Source organism: Triturus cristatus, chromosome 10 (assembly GCF_964204655.1).
Source record: "Triturus cristatus chromosome 10, aTriCri1.1, whole genome shotgun sequence".
Classification (NCBI taxonomy): domain Eukaryota; kingdom Metazoa; phylum Chordata; class Amphibia; order Caudata; family Salamandridae; genus Triturus; species Triturus cristatus.
The window spans coordinates 338,516,478-338,542,226 of record NC_140593.1 but is presented as its reverse complement, the minus strand read 5'-3'; positions in this window follow the sequence as shown (position 1 = coordinate 338,542,226).

Below are 25,749 nucleotides of genomic sequence, written 5' to 3'. Positions count from 1 at the left end.
GGTTGGGGTCTCTGGTGCCAATAGTGGCCCAGGGAAAGGGGGCCACGCGGCCCTTCCTGTTTAAAAAAATAAAGAGAAAATGCTCAGGCCCCGGGGGATGGGGTCCCCGGGGCCCAAAGTGTTCCACGGAAGGGGAGCCACACAGCCCCCTCCTGTAAAGTAAAGATTTAAAAAAAAGAAAAAAGAGATGGTCTCCTCTCCGCAATGCAGCTTTGCGCTTACTGGAGGTACCTGGTGGGCTAGTTGGCCCCCAGGGACCCTCAGTATTCAAGGGGACTTAATCCCCCAACTTACAATGCACCAGGGGGTGCGTTTGCACAGTGGTGCATGGAGGGGGCAGGGCCTAACATAACAAGTGTGCAAACACGCCCCCTGGCATGTTGTAAATTGGGGATTAAGTCCCCTTCAATCCTGAGGGTCCCTGGGTCCCAACTAGCCCACCAGGTACCTCCAGTAAGCTCCACAAAGCTGGGTTGCAGAGATGTGGTTCGAAGCCACGCCCCTTTTTACACCTCTCTGCAACATATCTCTGTGGCGCTTCCTGGAGGTGGTGGGCTAGTTGGCCCTCAGAGCCCCTCAGAATTCAAGGGGACTTAATCCCCAACTTACAACGCACTAGGGAGCACGTTTGCACAGTGGTGCAGGGAGGGGGCGGGCCTGATATAACAAGTTAGCAATCTTGCTGTGTGGGACTTACTGGAGGTAATAAAAGGGGTAGTTGGCCCCCAAGGTTGACGTTGAGGGCTAACTATCCATCCTGTTACCTCTGCTAAATCGATTGCTAAAAGGTGTTTGAAGGCCACGCTCACCTTTCTCCACCATGCTGCAAACGCGACTGCTATGTTAAAGTTAAAATTGAGCATTTAAAAAACCTTTTAAATTCACTGAAAAAACCATAGGTTTCAGGGACGTTATAGTTAGTTGGACATTTCACTCGTATAAAAACAGAGAAATTCAGCCGTTATAGTTAGTAGAGCTAACTATAACTTGCGCCCCCGCAATGCACTGCTTTCGCGAAACGGCAACAAATTTGTGCTGATTAATGCGTTACTGAATTTGACCTTCAACTCGGGCACCTGCTTTATTTATATCTTTAAGTGCTTCCTGTTCAGGTTTAATTTTTGTGACAGGAGCATCGTGCCAGAATGAATCCTGCCCTGCATATTTATCCAAGAAGATGCCACCGTTTTGTGCAATACCTCTACTCAACTGGAGTACTTTCTACTGGCTAATCAGTAAGTGTTACCTTGATGGGTAAATGTATAGTGCTTTTCCTACACTACAGCTGCGTAAAGGGCCAGAGGAGTTGTCTCCAGCGACCTTGTGTGTCTGTAACTTTTGCCACCGCGCCGATGGGCGCTGGGGTCCCTCGAGTGAGCTGTCCATCATAGTGGGGAAAGGGCGGGAAGACGTTGCACACCACTGGTGTGTGGGCTGGGGCCAAACGGCAGGGCTTCTATGCAGTTCACATGCCTCTTGTTTTCAAAGGGTCAGAGACCGACCAGAGCAGCAGATGAGGGGACAGAACCTCTTGGTGTCAGGAACTACACGGGATTGCGCTCCAGAAACTCATGGATGCACAGACCTCCATCAAGGATTACAGCAAATTGTTGATGGTAGATATGGGAAGAAAGCACACCTGCCTAGCCTCCACCGTGCTCACGAATCTTTTGTGCTAATTAATGCCTTACTGAATTTGACCTTCAACTCGGGCACGTCCTTTATTTAAATCTGTAAGTGCTTCCTATTGAGGTTTAAAATGACAGGAGCATCGTGCCAGAATGAATCCTGCCCTGCATATTTATCCAAGAAGATGCCACCGTTTTGTGCAATACCTCTACTCAACTGGAGTACTTTCTACTGGCTAATCATTAAGTGCTACCTCGATGGGTAAATGAATAGTGCTTTTCCTACACTACAGCTGCGTAAAGGGCCAGAAGAGTTGTCTCCAGCGACCATGTGTGTCTGTAACTTTTGCCACCGCGCTGATGGGCGCCAGGGTCCCTCGAGTGAGCTGTCCATCATAGTGGGGAAAGGGCGGGAAGACGTTGCACACCACTGGTGTGTGGGCTGGGGCCAAACGGCAGGGCTTCTATGCAGTTCACATGCCTCTTGTTTTTAAATGGTCAGAGACCGACCAGAGCAGCAGATGAGGAGACAGAACCTCCTGGTGTCAGGAACTACACGGGATTGCGCTCCAGAAACATATTTCCGTTCCTCCGCGGTTCATGGAAGTTTTGACATTTTCGCGTTCCGCGCGGAACACGAAAATGTCAAAATTTTGCAATTTCCGCGAGTGGAACGGAAATTGTCACCCACCCTTACTCCTCTGTCATGCAAAGAATCAATCACACCCATTTACTAACCTATACAGTTTTACACAGACCACCTCAATTATTTATACAAATACTAACACATACTTACTCTCTTATACAATCACTGATACAAGCACACACTCATCTATACAACCACTCTCACAGTCACTCACTCTCGCATATAGTGATTTATATACTCCAAAACTTACATATACTGCCTTTCACATATGTAGTTACTCACAGATATACCACTGAGACATCCATTCACTCATTCATACAGCCCTTCACAGATGCATTCTTGAACCCATACACCCAGTGAATCACCCAATCTCAAATCTATGCACAGAGTCACACACCTCCCACCAACCCACAAAGGCATTCAGGCACACATACAGATACTCAGACAACCAATCAATAACCCACATAGACAGTCAAGTAGCTACTCACCAACCCATGCAGCCACTTATACACCAACTGACAGACTGATCCAGACATTTACAGGTGACTCACTAACCCATGCATTCAGTAAGATACGCTTAATCAGTCAGCTATACAATCAGTCACGCTCCTACTAAATCATCTATTCAGACACTTATACACCCACTCATTCTTCAATACACCTTGGCATATATTTAAGATGTCATCAGTGATGTCATGAGTGATGTCACTGACCATGTCATGAGTGATGTAGTATGTGACGTCATCAGCAGTGCATTGCGTGCGCGCGCGTTATAGTTAGCTGAACTAACTATAACGGGGGAATTTCAATGGTTTTGTACAAGTGAAAAGTCCAGCTAACTATAACACCCCTGAAACCTATGGTTTTTTCAGTGAATTTCTGAGGTTTTTTAAATGCTAAAACAAAAAGAAGAGCAGAAAGAAGCCTTGTTGCAAAATCATCCTGTACCCTCAACTTTTTCAGACGGATACTGGTGGTAACTGAGTCTGACTTACCAGTCCTAGAGCCAGTGCTATGTTAAAAGACACTTAGAATACGGTGAAAACACCTACATACACTAGAGAACATTATGCGTTGGGGTCCCCCTGTGATTAGCATGACCTCCTCTGTAAGCCCCTAGTATATAATAGGGCAGGGGGATTAAAACTACCTCTTAAAACAGGCCACAGGGCGTTTTTGCACACGTTAACTCAGGCCCCGTCCCCTCCCTTCACCACCGTGTAAACACGCCCTGTGTCCGTTTTTAGTTGGGAGATTAAGTTCATTTGAATCCTGAGGGTCCCTAGGGTCCAACTAGCCCACTAGGTACCTCCAGTAAGTGCCACAGAGATGCGTTGCAGAGAGGTGTAAAAAGTGACACGGCCTGGACCACCTCTCTGCAATGCAGCTCAGTGGCGCTTACTGGAAGCACTTGGTGGGCTAGTTAGCCCCCAGGGGCCCACAGTATTGAAGGGAAATTATATCCCCAATTTAAAACGAGCCATAGTGCGTGTTTGCACACTTCACCTCAGGCCCCGTCCCCTCCCTTCACCACTGTGTAAACGCGCCCTGTGGCTGTTCTAAGTTGAGAGATTAAGTCCCCTTGAATCCTAAGGGTCCCTAGGGTCAAACTAGACCACTAGGTACCTCCAGTAAGCGCCACAGAGCTGCGTTGCAGAGAGGTGTAAAAAGGGGCTTGGCCTCAGAACACCTGTCTGCAGCACGGCTCCCTGGCGCATACTGGAGATGCCTGTTGGGCTAGTTGGCCTTCAGGGACCCTCAGTATTGAAGAGGAATTAATTCCCCAACTTACAACTCACCAGGGGGCGCGTTTGCAGAGTGCTGCAAGGAGGGGGCATGGCCTCCGGCATGATGCCAGTCTTTTATTTATTTTAATTTCTTAAGAAGGGGGGCTGTGTGGTTCCCTTTCTTCTTCTAATTTATTGGCCCTGATGACCCCATCCCCCAGGGCCTGTCTCCTAATTATATTTTTTTGACCCCAATCCCCAGGGCCGGCCACTGTTTTTTATTATTTTAAAAAAATATATATTTATAGACACACCTAGGACAAGCTGGACAAACCGTACGTACCTATCACCATGACGATTTGCGTGATGTTCATTAAAAGGCGACTATGCATACAATGAATCCACGTGGAATGTATTTACACCACTAGTGAAGCTCTGACATGTCTGATGCCCTACCGTGCCTAATCCCGGTAGACACCCTTGTCGTTTATTTATACAAACATGGGTAGCTATTGACGGGGACATTTAATACACATGCACACCAAGCCATTCAAAGGGGATTCGACAAAAATTCGACCAAAACTATGCAAGAAACCCCCCTCACGGTTAATAAAACACACATCCACTGCCGGATGTGTAATACTTTTTATTTTACTCTCTGGAAAGGGGACGAACATCACTTGAGAGTCACAGCGCGCTCCTGGCAGAGCCCAATGCTGTGTTACACCCACCATTGCCTGCTGAGTGCCACACACCTCTGTGTTGTATTCCACTAGCTAGTGCATATGCTATGACACTCTCTAGCCCATGTGCACTGTAACACCACCCCGTGAATATGTCATGCCACACTTGTCTTCGCACAGGTTATATTGCCACATCTAACGTGCCTTCCTCGATGCCTATGTTATAACGCACAGTGCTATGCCATACATATTACAATCTGGGATCCACATCTTTGTCACAATGCATATGCAACGTTACAATCCCCAGCACATATTATATATTACAACTTTAGAGATTAGTTAGGTTACACAACACTGCCCTGTGCATATTACACTCCAAGGCGCATATCGCATAGCACGCGCTAGTGCCTGTGCTATCTCGCGCTCTCCAATGAATCTGTCATTGCGCACAATGTATTGCATATTATATTTCACGCCCGGTTCATCTTTTATCACACTTTTTGGTGCATAGTTTATACCATACACTATATCTAGTTTTCATTTTCAATCGTGCTCTCAGGACTATGTTCTATATAACACTGTGTTCACCTACCCTTTTCACGGGCATTATATTTTGCGATAGGGGTGGAGGGTCAGGGGGTGTTTCTGCCAAGTGAGCCCGGAGTCACAGTCACAAACGTCCTCTTCTTCCTGAATAAAAGTGAGATTATGCTGCATACTTGTTCATATTTTAAGTAGTTCGCACAGACACACGTTTTAAAAACAATAAAGTTCCTAATACCCGCCTTCTCTGAACAGTTAGCTTGCTGCCCCATCCCCCTCCTCCCTATCCTCTGTTGTGTGAATCCATGGACTAGCCTCCTCCCTCCTGCCATGCATGGTCTGATGTGCTGCCACTGCCCTCAATTTAGTATGATTTACCAGTCCACTCCTCCTGCCCTCCATTGCCCAATTCTATGCCCCATCATTGACCTCCTGCTTAAACTCTGTGCTTAGCTTGCTGCCCCTATTCTCCTTCCCCCTGCCCTCCGATGTCTTTGTGCATGCTCCTGCTCCATCCTTTTTGCCCACCATGTTCCATGGAGCTGCCACTCCTATCTACTCTGAGTGTTCTGTTGAGCTGCCACTCCCCTCCCACCTGCCTAGCATTGTCAGATGACTGTAACCTGTCCCTGCCACCTCCACCCTGCCTGTCCACATGCCATGCCCCTATCCTCTTCCTCCTGTCCTACATGGTCCATTGTACTGCCACACCCTTCTGCCCTCCCTGGTCTGTTGTGCTGCAACTGCTCCTCCTGCCTGCCCCGTGCAGTCTGTTGTGAGGCCCCTTCCCCTGAACTTTCTTGTCTGTGCACAGGTCCTGACCCTCCCTTCTATCCTCCATCGTCCTTTGTGCATGCCCCTGCACCCTCCTTCTTACCCATCATAGCCATTGTGCTGCCACTAACCCTTCCACTTGCCATGCATGGTCTTCTGTGCTGCCATGACCCCTCCCACCTTCCCTGTGTGGTCAGTTAGCTGCCCCCAGCCCCCTCCCACCTTCCCTCCATGGTCTGTGTGTATGCCATCACAGTCTCACTGTTGTTCTTCATGGTGTGTCTTGCTTCTAGTGCCCATCCTGCCTGACCTCCATGGCTAGCTTGCTGCTCATGCCCTGACCCCTTGCCCCCAGCCCTCTGTTTACATGTGCAGACCCCTACTCCCTCCCTCCTGGCTTGTCTGTTCCATTGTAATGCCCCTGATCCGTCCCTCCTGCCCTTTATGGTCTGTTATGCTGCAGCTTTCTCTCCTGTCTGTCCATTATGGTCAGCTAGCTACCATTGCCTCTTGCCCTTCTCTTGTTCTCTGTTGTCCATGTGCATGGTCCTGTCCCCTCCCTCTTGCTTTCAATGGATTGTTGTGCTGCACCCCCGTCCCGCATGCCCTGTGTGGTGTATTGTGCTGCTGCAAACCCTGATGCCTGCCCTGCAGGGTCAGTTTGGTGCACCTCTCCATGTCCCTCCTGTCCTCTGTTATCCAAGTCCATGTCCCTACCCCATCTCCTTCCATGATCCAATGTACCATACTTGCGAACATTTTGAACTTGGTAAGAGGGAGATTTTGAAAAAAAACTGGGGTATTGATTTTCCCCTTTGAGTTACATTGAAAAAGAGGAGATTGTAGACAGGAGACAGATCAAATAAAGCCCATTTGAGCTTAAAAACATTGGACGTTTCCTGGCTGAATCGGGTCTGTTGGCATGTATGGTTGTACTACCATTGCCTCTTCCTTCTGCCCACAATGGTCTATTACATTGCCACAGCCTCTCTTGCAAGTCCTGTATTGTTGGTTTGTTGCCCCTGCCCCCCTTTCCACTGCCCTCCGTAGTCTGTTGTGCTGCCATGGCCCTTCCTGCCTGCTCAGTGTGGTTAAATTGTTGCCTTTGCACCCTCCTACCTGCCTTCAATTTTCAGAGTCCGTGCCCCTGGCCTCTGCCTCTCAACAGTATCCTAATGAACAACTAGATTGCTAACATTCTATATTTATTACAAAAGTGTGGAACGCCTGACGTCATCTTGATGTAATCAAAACTGTAATACCTAGAGCATTTCCTTTAGAAATTACATATATGAGAGGGTCTTATTGGCATCAAAATTATGGTTAGTGCTCTAAAAGACTAAAATGAGGACATATTTTCTGAGTTTTCAAATAGCGACAAAGCACTTTTAAATTATTTGTTATCTTTATGTTTTTTTATCCAGTTGACCACTTGATTAAATGTTGCACTTAGGGGAGAGGATGTGGTGTTACTTCCAGAACTACAGACTTTGCAACTGGGGAACCAGGTTGGAGTTTCTGCTTCAGCTCGACATTCTGTGATTCTGGTCAAATCACTTAATCTCCCCATGTCTACAACCAAAATGAATTTGGTCTTGTGTGATGTAACCAATGCTCACGTAAAGCACTCCAATACCTGACAAGTCTGCACTATATAACACTGCAAAAACACAAAATATTAAGTGTTTTGCACACTTCTGTCATTGGGCTATATTTGGGCTACATCTGGGTGATTTTGGGCTACATTTGGGCTCTTTTGTCTCCGGTGGCCATCTTGGGAGATTTATTTGTTATGAAGTTTCCTAATTTCCTCATGTACTGCAGTCTCCTCAGTAGGAAATGCTTTCAGTTTTTTACTTTGATTCCATCATGAAGGTATTCAGATATGTCACACATTTGCCATAAATTCTGAATGTTAGCACTCTAGTTGCTACTGTTCACCATGGAAGTCTGCTCCTGGTATTAAAAGTGCATGTTTCAGTCTGCATGTCAGAATGTTTTAATGAAATAGAAGAGGATTTGAGAAGTCACTCAAAATGTGCCCTCATTTTCTTTCTTCAGCATTAATCATAATTTCTATGGCAAAATGAACCCCCTCATTGTGTTCCTTTTTAAATTAAGTGTTTTAAGTGTTACCAGTTTATTCCAATCAAGATGGCTTCAGGTGTGCCATACTTTTGTCATAATGAAGACAGTAAGTGCTCTAGTTGTTTTTAAGAACACTCTGGGACATTCTGTCATTGGGCTATACTTGGGCTACATCTGGGTGATATTTGGGCTACATTTGGGCTCTTTTGTCTCTGGTGGCCATCTTGGGAGACTCATTCGTTATGAAGTTTCCTAATTTCCTCATTTACTGCAGTCTCCTCAGTAGGAAATACTTTCAGTTTTTTACTTTGGTTCCATCAAGAAGGCATTCAGATGTGTCACACATTTGCCATAAATTCAGAATGTTAGCACTCTTTTTGCTCATTAGATCACTGTAGTAAAGCTACTGCTCACCAGGGGAAACTGCTGCTGGTATTGAAAGTGCATGTTTCAGTCTGTATGTCAGAATTTTTTAATGAAATAGAAGAGGATTTGAGAAGTCACTCAAAATGTGCCCTAATTGTTCTTTCTGCAGCACTAATCATACTTGTTATGGAAAAATGAACCCCCTCATTTTGTTATTTTTTAAATTAAATGTTTTAAGAGTTACCACTTTAATCCAAGCAAGATGGCTTCAGGTGTGCCATACGTTTATCATAAGTAGGACTGTTAGCGCTCTAGTTGTTCTTTGGAACACTCTGGGAAGCTGCAGTAGAACACAAAGGAATCAACTAACAGTCTCTGCCCTTGTTGGATGTACATGAGAATGTCAGACTTCATTCTCACATGACTGAGAGAGATAATGTGAATTTACAGAAAATAAGCTCTCAGTTTAGCTTATAGATCACCTTCCAAACCTCTGTAGGAAAAGCATGAGAAAATATTTTTCTCTCAATCATGATATCCCAGCAGAAGGCTTTTTCACATGGTGAAATCACCTTAGAACATAACACAATTCCTAAAATGAGTATGGTACCATCAACACATGACTTATAATGTAACTAAAGACTTAAAACCTTCTATTAACTGCAATGCTTTTTAATGAGGTGCTATCATGTATATGGTCCCAAGATGGCTGCCAACACTTCTTGGATGAAGTGCTGACAGCCAATCAGATCTCAGGATGAGATGTGTGGTTAGGCTCCGCCCACATATAGATATGATTTTACTTTTGATTTTCTCAGGAACTACTGAACAGATTGACACCAGACCTGCAAAAGGCACATCCCTGACCTGAGGACTACCTCTCTGCCAAATTTCAAGTAATTCTGTTCAGCCGTTCGGGCTGTTCCTTGGACTAAAGGTCCCTATGGAAAATTGCATGGGAAAAATGCGTTTTGGGACCCCCCTTTTTTCTCGGCCCCCGCTTGACGAATCACCCCGAGACTTTCAGGGTAGGAGCGGAGCGCCCCACCTATTTTGAAAATTTTGCGAGGATTCGTCAACCGGCGCCAAAGTTATTCCAAATAGAATGTTGCGGATTTCCTATGGAAACACGGTCCTAACTATAACTATCTATCTATATATATATATATATATATATATATATATATATATATATATGCAACCAACTCCATATATATATATATGCAACCAAGGGAAATGATGACAGACGTAGACTCCGTGAGGATAAAGCAAGAAGTAGTTTTATTTCACAAAGAAAGCCACGACGCGTTTCGACGGCAAGCCGCCTTTGTCACTACGACGGGCTTCACCTTCGACAACCATTAAATGCTGAGTTAGTTGCAAAATCGTCATAACAACGGTAAGTACATAGACATAGAAGTATGTACTTAACCCAGAAATCTACTCGAAGAACAGACTGAAATCACGTTTATCACATTTTCTGTAAATCTCCATTTACACTCTTACTTTTCGCATTAGTTAGAGTGTACATACTTATAAATGCTGTTGTTGTCTCTAAAGTACAATACTGTATAATTTTATCCTTTTAAATTTTTAAACAAAAATCACCATGTAAATACATAGGTATTGTCCAGAAAAAGGAACGGATCAACTCGATGGATGACTGTAAAATAACAGAAGATATGTAGTCATACAAAGGAAACAATAGTAAAGACCAATTGAACTCAAATTGAAAGTCAATATACAGTCATCTTAGACATTGTAAAGCCCATGTGGGCTATTGAAAATCGTTATACGGCTAGACACTCTCTTGACTTAATGATAATTAAGGAAAAAATGGAGAAGGACACAAGGAAAGCGTGAAAAATCGTGAAAAATCTATTATAGAGATAACACATATTTGAAAAATCTGGGTTATACAACTAGACCAAGTAACTCAGAAAAATACAAAAGAAAAACAGGTGAGCCTGAAGTAAAAAAGTTTAGAAGCTGGGTAAGGAAATGGACAGACAGAATTGGATTACAGATGTACAGATAGAGCTTCATCAGCATTCATACCATTAGGAATTTTGGTATTGAACAGAATTATGTATTTGGATTCGAGTCTACGGAGTGCCTGTTGTCTATTACCTCCTCTCGGATGTTTGGGTACAGTATCGATAACACAGTAGGAGAGATCACTTGCATTCCCACGGTGATATTGGTTGATTGTTGAAGAATACGAACATGGACAGGATGAATGGTATTTCCTATGTAGCGTTTGTTGCATGTACATTGCAACAGATAAACAGCAAACTCACTTTTGCATGTAAAGCTTCCCCTTATGATAAAAGGAGAGTGTCTTAGAGGAGAGGTTATTTCTTTGGTGTTAGTGCCATAGCGGCAAGCTTTACATTTGGCACATTTGGTAAATCCCTAGTTGGTTTTAAGCCAATCCGAGCCTCTGCTCGCACTAGGGGCGTTACATACTAGTTCTTGTCTCATTGATTTGGCTCGCCTATATGTAATAGATGGTGTTTTGGATATTTTCTGACCCAAAACTGGGTCATTGCGCACGATTTGCCAGTGTTTATATAGCATTTTGTGAAATAGACCATGATATGTGTTGTAACCTGTTATTAATCTAGGAGTTCCTGTTTCACAGTTTCTCTTTTTCGCTATTTCTTTCTTTTTGACACTTTCTGGGTTGGGGAACAAAAGTTCATTTCTGGTGATATTTTTGACTTTCGCACTAACTTTACCTAGAGTATTAGCACTATAGACCCTCAGTTCAAGCCTTTCAAAGAGAGTGTTAGTTGCTTTGATAAGATCGTTCTCAGTGCTACAATTGCGCTTCATGCGAAGACACTCTGCAAATGGAATACTTTCCTTTAATGTGGTGGGATGGAAACTGCTATAGTGCAAAATTGAGTTCCCTGATGTGGGCTTCCTGTAAGTTCTAGTTTCAATTTTGGAATCTTCCACAAAAACCTCTAGATCTAGGAATTAAATAGATGAAGTACGTGTATGACAAGTGAAGGTGAGGTTGAGAGAGTTTTCGTTAATCACACTAGCAAAAGCAAGAGCCGATTCTTCCGTACCCTGCCAAAGGATAAAAAGGTCATCAATATATCTTACATATATTACTACATTTTCTGTCATCTCTTGTTTGTATTTATTCATGAGTACCTGCACCTCCCACCAGCCCATATGGAAATTAGCATAGCTGGGGGCGAAGCAGGTTCCCATGGCTGTCCCGCGCAATTGTTTATAGAACAGTTTGTCAAATATGAACATATTGTTTTCAAGGCACCATTCAGACATTTCGAGCAACATTGCAGTGTGAGTATATAGTTTAATCGGTCTTTTGCCCAAGAAGTGTTCCAAGGCAATGAGTCCATCTTTATGCCTGATGCTCGTGTACAGTGTATTGACATCGAGTGTCATCAGAACATAGTCATCTTTACATTGCAAGTCAAAGATCTTCATTAAAAAATCCCCAGTATCTTTAATAAAAGATGGGAGTTCTTGGACATGTTGCTGTAGGAAAAAGTCAATACATTTGGACGTGTTCTCAAAAAGACCTCCTATTGCAGCTATAATAGGTCTGCCAGGAGGATTGGTGGCGTTCTTATGGATTTTGGGTATCAGGTATAGCTGTGGTATGACGGGGTAATCAGTTTTAAGAAATTCAAATTCTTGTTTGGATATGAGATTCTGGCATCTACATTTGTAAAGGGCTGCATGGTATTTCTCTTTCACACTGTAGATGGAAGTTGGACTTATCCTGCAATAGCACTCTGAGTCTTGAAGTTGATTGTGAGCTTCCGTATTATATTGTTCTAAAGGCCAGAGAACGATGTTCGCGCCTTTATCTGGCCATCTCACAACAACATCTTGACTTTTTTTGATTTTAAGTGTAAGATTTTCGTAATTCGATCTGAGATTGCGGTTGGAACGGATAAAATCAGTGCTAGATGTGATGGAAAGTTCTTTCAAGTCTTTAATCATATTCTCTGCGAAAATGTCAATATTGTCTCTGGGCATATTAGGAAGGAACGCAGATTTGGCTCTGTACGGAGTAGATTTGCTCCCATAGATATCCAACCCCACAGCATCAGCCAGTAGATTGGGAGGATTACTCTGAGTGTCTTCCCCGGATTCGAGTATTGCCATATCATGTAAGAGCGACATGTCTCCCACAACCAGATTTCCTGGTAATTCATTGGTATCTGTATTAGCCATAGATTGTATAGCTGATTTGGGAGTCATCATGAAATATTTTTGCAATTTAAGTTTTCTTATAAAATGGAAAAGATCTACTCGTGTTTGTACGTAGTCAAAGCTAGTAGATGCACACCAAGACAAACCTAATGCTAGGATTTCCTTTTCTTTCTCAGTCAGCATCATGTTGGCAAGATTGATAACTGTGTTGGCCATTGTGGTACTTAGTATTGTTTCTTTTTTGTGCGTCTGTTTGTTGATTTTGTTGCTGAACTTGTTTCTTCCGCCCCATCTTCTATCCTTCCGCCTCCTGGTTTTTGATTTCTCCCTCTGTTTGTTTTTGTCGAGGGGGGCGGGGTCTCAAGTGCATTGAACGCTCTAGCCGTAAAAAATCAAGTTCTTGTATTACTGATGGGGCGTTGCCTGATGTTAGATCTTCAACATCTGACTCTACTTCCGAACTAAGTTCTGAGCGACTGGGTTCTGCTGAACTTTTTTGAGAAACGGCAGCTGTGGATAATTGCTGTCTTCGAATATTATCAATTTTTTTTGAAAATCTATAAATTCTGCCGTTTAAATAATCCCTCTTATCTCTTTGGAATTTTATCGCCTTGCGATCCTTTATCACTTGTTCGTGCTTAATTAGTCTTTTTTGCATTTCTGTTTGGGCTTTGGCTAACTCTTCTTTGTCAGAGAACTTGTCTAATTCTTTATATATAGCGTCGATTCTCAGCAGGGCTTTCTCTCGATCGGTGATGGCATATTTTATTGGAATTTCCAACATATGTCTAGATGATGCAGCACTGTTCTCCGCCCATTCTTTGAGCATGTTGGGATCTGGGTTTTCGTATGTAGGTGCTACAAGAATTCGCAAGAATTCGCAATCCTCTCGGAATTCGTCCTACATCGAGATACCTCTGTAGCGATTTACACTCCCACCATTTCGATACTTCTAGTTTACGTAGATTCTCCAATTCATACATAGTCTGTTTAATATCATTGCTCTTGTTTTTAACCTCAGTAGTATTCAAGGTTCGTGCCGGTATATTGGATGTCTCATCATTAAAAAATATATATATATAAAACATATTTAAACTTTAAAGAAACACACATTCACTGGATGATGTCATCAGTGATGTCATTTGAGATATCATCAGTGATGTCATCAGTGATGTCACTGACCATCTCATGAGTGATGTAATATGTGAGGTCATAAGCAGTGCATTGCAGAGACGCAAGTTATAGGTAGCTCCGCTGAGTATACCTGCTGAATTTCTCTGGTTTTGTGCATGTGAAATCTGAGCCTAACTATAACGTTCCTGTAACCTTTGGTTTATCAGTGAATTTTTATGTTTTTAAAAATTCTATTCCTAACTATAACGTCCTTGTAACCTTTTTTTTCAGTGAATTTCTATGGCTTTTTAAGTAGCAATGGTGATTGCAGAGTGGTGGGGAAATTGGGCAGGCCTCTGACCAGCTCTCAGGAATCCCGCTGTGTAGGACTTACAGAAAGTACCAGGAGAGCTTCTTGGTCCACAAGGTCCCTTAGTTTCCAAGATAACTTCATTCCCCAATCAGTAGTGTGCTAGGCGACGTGTTTGGAGAGTTCTGCAGAAAGGGGGTGTGGCCTCCAAAGACCTCTTAGCAAACTCACTGGGGCATATTCTCAAGGACATATCGCTGAGTTATCTGCACTTTAGCTCAGCAAAAATGGCAAAAGAATTATCGCCCCATTCTCAAGTAGGTGCAAACTGCCGATATCGCCAGTTTCCCAGCGTTAGCTTCCGCAAAAAACATCGCCACGGATGAGAGCGACAACTAACGCTAATGATATGCAGAGTAGGCGTTCCCGTGCAAAAACACACGAAAACACCACTTCGCGATATTCTCAACGATCAGCCAGATCGGCGAAGTGATCCAAAAATAGGTGAATGAACACCTGCCTTTTACTGATGTTAAGCAGGATGACAAACTGCAGTTTAAAAGGGAGCCCAGCCCAGAGCCACATCGACAGACCAACACATGTCATGGAGCTACTGATCATTCAGCTCGGAGACCCAAGAGGCCCACAAACCCCACCGCCACCACCCCAGCCCCCCCCTGGACCACGCCCCCGGACTGCCACCAAGGCAGTGCAGAATAAGACAGCAGTCCTTCCGAAAACGCACCAGCCTCACAGACTTAACGCCAGAGGAAGTCATTGCCCACTACAGGCTCAAAGGGACAACCATCCTCCGCATCCTGAACCACATTGCCCATAGGCTGACGATACCAACACAGCGGACAACCAACATCCCTCCGCAGACAAAGCTGCTGACTGTGCTGAACCTGTTGGCCTCTGGTACCTTCCAACCAACAACTGCCAGAGTCAGAGGAGTCTCACAGCCATCCCTATCAAAGTTCATCATTATAACTGTCTTGGATGCCATCATCAGATTGATACCCCAGCACCTTCACTTCCCCCACACAGCACAGGAACAGCTGGAGACCAAGCAAGGCTTTTACGCCATAGCTGGCTTCCCGCACAGGTTGGGGGCAATTGATTGCACACATGTCCTACTTGTGCCCCCTGCCAACTCTGCACACAATTACCGCAACAGAAAGAACACACATTCTATCAATGTGCAGGCAATAGTGGACCACCGGGGACTCTTCACCAACGTCGTCGCCAACTACCCAGGCAGTGTGCATGATTCATACATCTACTGACAGTCCATCATAAACCAGCGCTTCAAGGGTGGCACCTACGGAAATGCACTGCTCATTGGTAAGTACCAAATGGACACACCACACACCTCAACTCCACAATCATGCAACTCACAACTGTGGGAATGCACACGTTACAACATCACATACAACATACCCACCTACCAGACACGACAACACAAGGAACTGTGGTAACAGGGGCCAGCCATGTAGACAAACCATCCACATCGTGGCACCTCTGCCACACAATAGCAGGATGTGGTGAGAGGTGGGAACCAAGTATGTGCGAAGGAGGCAAGTGACCCATGAATCAGAATGAACACAATGCCAAGTGAGGCGGTGATGTGCTGTACAGACTCAAGTATGCAGAGCACAGACATGTCCATGTGGACATATACTGCTGGTGTATGTAGTGTCGTAAACAGTGGACGCAACCATGTTATCCCAGGCAGTGGGGTAGACCTTGGACATGTAGCTATGTCGTCTCCCCCGTAAGCGTAAGCAGAGTGGGCTGGGCCAGCGTAAGAGTGGAAATTAATGGCCCTGGGCTCAGGGCGTGGTTCTCTTCTGGGATGGCCACCAAAGCACCTACTGCATGTGTCTCTGTGTCCACCATATCCTCATCATAGGCCTACACACACGTGGCCGACCACCTTCATAGGCTAACACTTTTCAATTATAAAAATAAAAAGAACACGTCCATTTATCTATCTTGAACATTCTTAAAGATGAGTTCATAGTGAGCAGATGTGTGCAATGCACAATATGTCGCAAGACATTGTCAAGGGTTATAAATAAAAAAAAATCATCCGTACTACGCTCATGCTTCACCATCTAAAAACATACCAAAGCAAAAGTGTATAAGCATCAAGAAGGCAATGCAAGACTGAAGGTCCCTGAACTTCAGTACTAGCCACACAACAATAGGGGAGAGATTCCCTTCAGAGGTCCAATCTCAACTTCCAGATTTGGCTCCACAGTTTTCCAGGATGGTATCATACTGCATGGACTGTGAAGTTGTAGTGAGTGCTGGAGAGTAGTCCATAAGAGCACTTCACAATGCTGCAAAGAATCATAAATGTGAATGTTTTTTTTGGCCCTTCATAATTTTTCTACATTAGCAGGCATTTTAGTATCAAAATGGGTATCTGATAGCTATGCGTTGGCCATTTTATTATCTTCTAGTTTGTTGAAACACTAATTACATATAGCTTGCCGTATGGACATGTCTATGGATTCCTCTAAAATTAAATACACAGCTAACTTTTGGCAGGTATCATTATTTACTTTTTCAATTTTTGAATACAAGTCAACAGTCTGGCTTTAAATCTTCTAGTGAGTGCATCAACAACATATACAAACATTTACTATTTTTAGACCACACTGTATAAAGTTTTGTAAACTCTTCTTCAATACTATCAACTGTAATATATGTGACCTATTCTACAACTCCTTATGTCATGTTACGTTATAATGACTTATAAAGCGCACAAATACCAACTAGTGTCTCGGCGCTGACTGCTCCTGGGACAAGACAAAAGCCTACTTGTTTAGAAAGCCTACTTATTAAAAAGGCAGGTTTTTAATTGTTTCCTGAACGTCAATAGGGTAGGAAGGGCTCTAACCGGAGGAGGAAGAGAGTTCCATAACTTAGCCTTGGCAACCACAAAGCTTCTGTCACCCCAGTTAGTTCTATGTTCTGGGGACTGCAAGCAGGTTCTGCTTGGTGAATAAATCTTCTTTGAGTTCTTCAGAAACTCTGTCCCTATGTTGTGGATCGCTTTATAGGCAATGCACAACGCCTTGAATGCTATTCTGCTTCTAATTGACAACCAATGCAGTTGTCTGATGACCTTAGAAACAAAATTAAATTTAGGTGTAACTTTATTTTCCCTAGAATCCTGGTGAAGACTGAAGAAATTAAACTGAGCATCATCACAAACCTTTTCTACATCTGCTACAGTACCATACAAAAGTGCTCTACTTACTTCTCCTAAACATAAAGCAGGAGCTTTCACATAGTACAGCCTCCTAACTAAAGTTTGCATTGTTGAGTGGTGTACATCTCACATCCTGAAATAATGAAAAGTGCTTTGGCACACTTTGTTTGATAAACAAGCTAGTGAATGTCCCTGCAAATTTGTTTGCTTTCTAATCTTGCAAGGATCCAATCCTTGTAAAGTACTTATTTTCTGTTTTGAACTTTGCCTTGGAAAGATATGTCAACATCTTCTTAATATATCAATGAATTGTTGCTGAATACTAGAAACACTACTACAATTCCACTTCTATACAGGCACCTGACTGCGCCTTCCTTTTACCTGTTCTCCAATAACTTGTTCTACATTTGTATGTACCATCACCTCTTTCGCTATAGGAGTGCCATTCTTCATTTCATAATGTCTTCCACTGTAATCAATAGCATGAACTAATCTATTATCCTGGAGATAGGTTTCTTCGTTAAAGAAAGCTTCTGTACTAGAAGAATGTATGCCTTCTGCACTAACAACTGTACAAAAGTTACTTCTATTCACTAATCTTTTTTCTGGTTTGGTCTCCTCAGGTACAACACCATTTTGTCAAGAGTCTTCATTTAAGTCAGGGGTATTTATATCGCGCACATATTACTCTTGCGAGTCTCAAGGCGCTTGCAGACTACTAGAAGCAGGTAGGAAGATCGGGACAAACGGCTATTATCCAAACAGCCAAGTCTTCAGCCTCTTACGGAAACAGTTGTGATCTGACATACTGCGAAGTTTAAATGGCATTTTGTTCCAAGAAGCTGGAGCCAGGAATGAGAAGGCACGCCCACCCTGTCTAGCAGTATGTATTTTGAAAGGGGTGAGCAGGGCAGAGACGCTAGAATGCAGTGACCTGGGAGGTTTGTACCATCGTAATTTTTGCACCCAATATTTGGGACCTTTTTCATACATTTGTTTATGCGTTAAACATAAAGTCTTAAAAAGGGTACGTTTTCTTACTGGGAGCCAGTGGAGGGTTTTCAGACAGGGTGCCGATGACGATCTCTACGGGCGATCGAGGACCAGCCTCGCAGCAGTGTTCTGGAGAACCTGAAGTCTGTCTAGGAGAGCAGAGTGAATTGATAACAGAAGAGCGTTACCATAGTCCATTCTGTTAATTATTAGACCTTGTATAAGGGGTTTGCGGGCCTCAAGTGGTAGCCATTTGAAGACTTTTCGAAGGCTTCACATAATACCGAAGCAGGTACCAATAATGTGATTTACATGCCCCTTCATAGACAGACAGTTGTCCATGTGGAATCCTAGGTTCCGCACTAAGTTCTTGTGGGGAGGACATGGACCAAGCCTGGATGGCCACCAATCCTGCGTCCAGTGATTGGTTGCTTTACCAAAAAGCATGATCTCAGATTTGGTCCCGTTTAACTGCAGATGAATCGATGTCATCCATTTGTCCACATGGATCAGACAGTCTTTAAAACACTTAGTGTCTTTGGGATCAGGGCCCAGCGTGACCAGGATCTGTGTATCGTCCGCATAGGACAAGACATCGAAACCATAAGTTCTGATCACAGCAGCTAGGGGGGCCATGTAAATATTAAAAAGAGTAGGGCTGAAAATAGAGCCCTGGGGTACACCCATCCTTACTGGTCGTTCACTAGAGGTGGTATTACCCATCTGGACCATGGTTTTGCGATCCTTCAAGTAACTGATGAACCATTTCAAGGCTTGCCCCCTGACACCAACCTCCCAGAGACGTTGTTCAAGAATACGATGGGAGATGGTGTCGAAGGCAGCCGACAGGTCGAGCAGAACGAGGATTGCTGACTGATGCTTGTCCAGAGCTAGTCTGATGTTATCGGTGACCTCTACCAGAGCGGTCTCAGTACTGTGAGCCGCTCTGAAACCAGATTGCGTGGGGTCCAAAAGTCCATGGCTTTCGAGGTGGCATATCAGCTGTTTGTTTACCAGGGACTCCAATATTTTCCCAAAATAGGGTAATAGAGAAATTGGCCGATAGTTCAAAAGAATCTCAGGATCTGCCAGAGGCTTCTTCAAGATTGGTTTGATTCTCGCGATCTTCCAACATAGAGGAAACTCGGATTCAGCCAAAGATTTATTAAATAGACTGACCAGTCCTGGTAGAACTGTAGATGCCATCGTTGGAAAGAATTTAGAAGGGAAAGGATCAGCAGGGGAGCCTGATTTTATTTTGGTCATGGCCATGGTGACAGATTTAAGATCACAATCTGTAAAATCAGTCAGTAGGGCACACGGGTCGGGTAAAGGACATAGAGATTCAATGTGCCCATGATCGAAGGTGGTGGGGAAGGTTTTGTGAATATTCATAATTTTTTCCTCAAAGAATTCTGATAAGGAATCTGTCCAGCTTTGAGAGACAGGAACAGTATGTTCATTAGCAGCAGTAGTGAATTCTTTAAAAATGTGGTATAGTTCTTTTGAGGAATTTTCTGCCATAGTTATCCGGTTTACCAGGTGAGTTGTTTTAGCTATTTTGATTTCGCGCATGTAACTATGGTGAAGTTTTTGATAGCTTTCACGATCTGCTGAGCGTTTTGTTTTCCGCCACAGTTTTTCTGCGGAGCGACACAATTTTTGGGAGGTTTTTAAATGATCTGTGAACCAAGAAGAGGTTCGATTCTTAGACCTGATGATCCGTGTCGGGGCAATAAAATCCAGTGTGGTTAAAATTGCATTATTTAGCTGCGCAGCATCGTCACTAACACTCGTCTCGGGGTTTAAGGGATACGGACAGAACTTATCTTTGAATAGTGGCGACGTTACTTTACGCCAAGGCCTCCTAGATACTTGGTTGTTGTCCAAGTGTGATTTCTTTCTAAGGGCAGTAGGAATAGTAAATTCCAACATGAAATGGTCAGTCCACAGCAGAGGCTTCGGGGTTTCAATGACCAGTTCCGGAGCATTAGAGAAAAGAAGATCAAGCGTATGGCCTGCGTAATGGGTGGGCCCGGCCACCATTTGAACCAAACCAAGAGAGTTCATATTAGAGGGTAATTTGTCTGTGTCCTGGTTGTGGAGCAATTCCGCATGGTGATTAAAATCACTAAGGAGAAGGAAATTATCGGAGGCTATAACATGGGGGGCTATGATTTCAACTAGTTGATCCGAGAAGTCCCCTTTCGTACCAGGGGGACGGTATACCAGGGCTCCTCTCCAAGATCCGCTTAAAAGGCCAGAAATTTTAAAAATGCAGATTTCCATCTGACTGCATGATACATTTTCCAAAACACAGATTATTAAAGTGCATTTATAAGCAATTAAAAGACCACCCCCCTTTTTCATTTCCTGTCAATACGAGTCGTTTTATAATCAGGGGGGAAAGCTACGTGCAGATTGGGACCGACATGTTCCTGTAGCCAGGTTTCAGCAATAAAACATATAACATTCTATATATAATCCAAAAAAAAGCCTCCACTTTCCAAGCAAAGGCCTTAACAACTACTCGCTCAACTCATTCTTTGATTCACTGTATGTCTCCTTCTTCTATACTTCTTAATATTTCTCAGTACATTTATAACTACTCTACTACGAAACATCCTAGCTCAGATTTCCTTAAACTGCTTCTGCCTCCTGGTTAAGGTGTATATCTTTGTTAAATTTTTTCCTGCTCTTGCTATTTAGATGTTGTCCATTGTTATTCTTTTTCATAGTTTGAATTTAATTTTCATTATTTCATATTTGGAAACGGATTCGCCGTTCCTAATGTGGAGCAATGTGCTAGGATTTAAGAAGCATTCAACGGCTGGGGTCCATGTCGGGTCTTATCTGCGGCAGGTATCAGCGCGCCGAAATTCAGGAAGGAATTGCAGGCAGTACAACTCCCATAAATTACATTGACGTGAATAAAGGGTGTGACATTTTATATAAGGACGATGTTTCCTACCAGCAGCGCAAACTTTTCCCTTATGCCTCTGAAGAAGGGATGGTCCTGAAATGCGTCAGGCACAGGAAAAGCTGTTTACTGCACTGGCCCACGCATCCATCTGTACCTGTAATAAAGGCTGGTAACACTCACCTTGTCTGGAGTGCGGCTCTATTGAGATACCGTGTGTTTAGAAATATATATATATATATATATTATCTACTGGCGGTCGCCAGTAGATAGTTATAGTTAGGACATCCGCAACATTCTATTTGGAATAACTTTGGCGCCGGTTGACGACTCCTCGCGAAATTTTCAAAATAGGTGGGGCGCTCCGCTCCGCTCCTACCCTGAAAGTCTCGGGGGGATTCGTCAAGCGGGGGCTGAGAAAAAAGGGGGGTCCCAAAACGCGTTTTCCCCATGCAATTTTCCATAGGGACCTTTAGTCCAAGGTACAGCCCGAACGGCTGAACAGACTTACTTGCAATTTGGCAGAGAGGTAGTCCTCAGCTCAGGGAAGTGCCTTTTGCAGGTCTGGTGTCCATCTGTTCAGTAGTTCCTGAGAAAATCAAAAGTAAAATCATATATATATGTGGGCGGAGCCTAACCACACATCTCATCCTGAGATCTGATTGGCTGTCAGCACTTCATCCAAGAAGTGTTGGCAGCCATCTTGGGACCAATATACATGATAGCACCTCATTAAAAAGCATTGCAGTTAATAGAAGGTTTTAAGACTTTAGTTACATTATAAATCATTTGTTGATGGTACCATACTCATTTTAGGAACTGTGGTATGTTCTAAGGTGATTTCACCATGTGAAAAAGCCTTCTGCTGGGATATCATGATTGAGAGAAAAATATTTTCTCATGCTTTTCCCACAGAGGTTTGGAAGGTGATCTATAAGCTAAACTGAGAGCTTCTTTTCTGTAAATTCACATTATCTTTCTCAGTCATGTGAGAATGAAGTCTGACATTCTCAGTAAAACATGTACATCCAACAAGGGCAGAGACTGTCAGTTGATTCCTTTGTGTTCTACTGCAGCTTCCCAGAGTGTTCCAAAGAACAACTAGAGCGCTAACAGTCCTACTTATGATAAACGTATGGCACACCTGAAGCCATCTTGCTTGGATTAAAGTGGTAACTCTTAAAACATTTAATTTAAAAAGGAGCAAAATGAGGGGGTTCATTTTTCCATAACAAGTATGATTAGTGCTGCAGAAAGAAAAACTAGGGTACATTTTGACTTCTGAAATCCTCTTTTATTTCATTGAAAAATTTTGACATGCAGACTGAAACATGCACTTTCAATACCAGCAGCAGTTTTCCCTGGTGAGCAGTAGCTTTACTACAGTGATCTAATGAGCAAAAAGAGTGCTAACATGCTGAATTTATGGCAAATGTGTGACACATCTGAATGCCTTCTTGATGGAATCAAAGTAAAAAGCTGAAAGTATTTCCTACTGAGGAGAGTGCAGTAAATGAGGAAATTAGGAAACTTCATAACAAATAAGTCTCCCATGATGGCCACCAGAGACAATAGAGCCCAAATGTAGCCCAAATATCACCCAGATGTAGCCCAAGTATAGCCCAATGACAGAATGTCCCAGAGTGTTCTTAAAAACAACTAGAGCGCTTACTGTCTTCATTATGACAAAAGTATGGCACACCTGAAGCCATCTTGATTGGAATAAACTGGTAACACTTAAAACATTTAATTTAAAAAGGAATAGAAATTATGATTAATGCTGAAGAAAGAAAATGAGGGCACATTTTGAGTGACTTCTCAAATCCTCTTCTATTTCATTAAAAAATTCTGACATGCAGACTGAAACATGCACTTTTAATACCAGGAGCAGACTTCCATGGTGAACAGTAGTTTTACTACAGTGATCTAATGAGCAACTAGAGTGCTAACTTTCAGAATTTATGGCAAACGTGTGACATATCTGAATACCTTCATGATGGAATCAAAGTAAAAAACTGAAAGCATTTCCTACTGAGGAGACTGCAGTACATGAGGAAATTAGGAAACTTCATAACAAATAAATCTCCCAAGATGGCAACCGGAGACAAAAGAGCCCAAATGTAGCCCAAAAACACCCAGATGTAGCCCAAATATAGCCCAATGACAGAAGTGTGCAAAACACTTATTATTTTGTGTTTTTGCAGTGGTATATAGTGCAGACTTGTCAGGTATTGGAGTGCTTTACATGAGCATTGGTTACATCACACAAGAACAAATTCATTTTGGTTGTAGACATGGGGAGACTAAGTGATTTGACCAGAATCACAGAATGTCGAGCTGAAGCAGAAACTCCAACCTGGTTCCCCAGTTGCAATGTCTGCAGTTCTGGAAGTAACACCACACCCTCTCCCCTAAGTGCAACATTTAATCAAGTGGTCAACTGGATAAAAAAACATAAAGATAACAAATAATTTAAAAGTGCTTTGTCGCTATTTGAAAACTCAGAAAATATGTCCTTATTTTAGTCTTTTAGAGCACTAACCATAATTTTGATGCCAATAAGACCCTGTCATATATGTAATTTCTAAAGGAAATGCTCTAGGTATTACAGTTTTGATTACATCAAGATGACGTCAGGCGTTCCACACTTTTGTAATAAATATAGAATGTTAGCAATCTAGTTGTTCATTAGGATACTGTTGAGAGGCAGAGGCCAGGGGCACGGACTCTGAAAATTGAAGGCAGGTAGGAGGGTGCAAAGTCAACAATTTAACCACACTGAGCAGGCAGGAAGGGCCGTGGCAGCACAACAGACTATGGAGGGCAGTGGAAAGGGGGGCAGGGGCAACAAACCAACAATACAGGACTTGCAAGAGAGGCTGTGGCAATGTAATAGACCATTGTGGGAAGAAGGAAGAGGCAATGGTAGTACAACCATACATGCCAACAGACCCGATTCAGCCAGGAAACGTCCAATGTTTTTAAGCTCAAATGGGCTTTATTTGATCTGTCTCCTGTCTACAATCTCCTCTTTTTCAATGTAACTCAAAGGGGAAAATCAATACCCCAGTTTTTTTTCTCTTACCAAGTTCAAAATGTTCGCAAGTATGGTACATTGGATCATGGAAGGAAATGGGTTAGGGACATGGACTTGGATAACAGAGGACAGGAGGGACATGGAGAGGTGCACCAAACTGACCCTGCAGGGCAGGCATCAGGGTTTGCAGCAGCACAATACACCACACAGGGCATGCGGGACGGGAGTGCAGCACAACAATAGATAGAAAGCAAGAGGGAGGGGACAGGACCATGCACATGGACAACAGAGAACAGAGGGGCAAGAGGCAATGGTAGCTAGCTGACCATAATGGACAGACAGGAGAGAAAGCAGCAGCATAACAGACCATAAAGGGCATGAGGGACTGATCAGGGGCATTACAATGGAACAGACAAGCCAGGAGGGAGAGAGTAGGGGTCTGCACATGTAAACAGAGGGCTGGGGGCAAGGGGGCAGGGCAGGAGCAGCAAGATAGCCATGGAGGTCAGGCAGGATGGGCACTAGAAGCAAGACACACCATGAAGAGCAACAGTGAGACTGTGATGGCATACACACAGACCATGGAGGGAAGGTGGGAGGGGGTCAGGGGCAGCTAACTGACCACACAGGGAAGGTGGGAGGGGCCATGGCAGCACAGAAGACGATGCATGGCAAGTGGGAGGGTTAGTGGCAGCACAATGGCTATGATGGGCAAGAAGGAGGGTGCAGGGGCATGCACAAAGGACGATGGAGGATAGAAGGGAGGGTCAGGACCTGTGCACAGACAAGAAAGTTCAGGGGAAGGGGCCTCACAACAGACCACACGGGGCAGGCAGGAGGAGCAGTTGCAGCACAACAGACCAGGGAGGGCAGAAGGGTGTGGCAGTACAATGGACCATGTAGGACAGGAGGAAGAGGATAGGGGCATGGCATGTGGACAGGCAGGGTGGAGGTGGCAGGGACAGGTTACAGTCATCTGACAATGCTAGGCAGGTGGGAGGGGAGTGGCAGCTCAACAGAACACTCAGAGTAGATAGGACTGGCAGGTCCATGGAACATGGTGGGCAAAAAGGATGGAGCAGGGGCATGCACAAAGACATCGGAGGGCAGGGGGAAGGAGAATAGGGGCAGCAAGCTAAGCACAGAGTTTAAGCAGGAGGTCAATGATGGGGCATAGAATTGGAGGGCAGGAGGAGGGGACTGGTACATCATACTAAATTGAGGGCAGTGGCAGCACATCAGACCATGCATGGCAGGAGGGAGGAGGCTAGTCCATGGATTCACACAACAGAGGATAGGGAGGAGGGGGATGGGGCAGCAAGCTAACTGTTCAGAGAAGGCGGGTATTAGGAACTTTATTGTTTTTAAAACGTGTGTCTGTGCGAACTACTTAAAATATGAACAAGTATGCAGCATAATCTCACTTTTATTCAGGAAGAAGAGGACGTTTGTGACTGTGACTCCGGGCTCACTTGGCAGAAACACCCCCTGACCC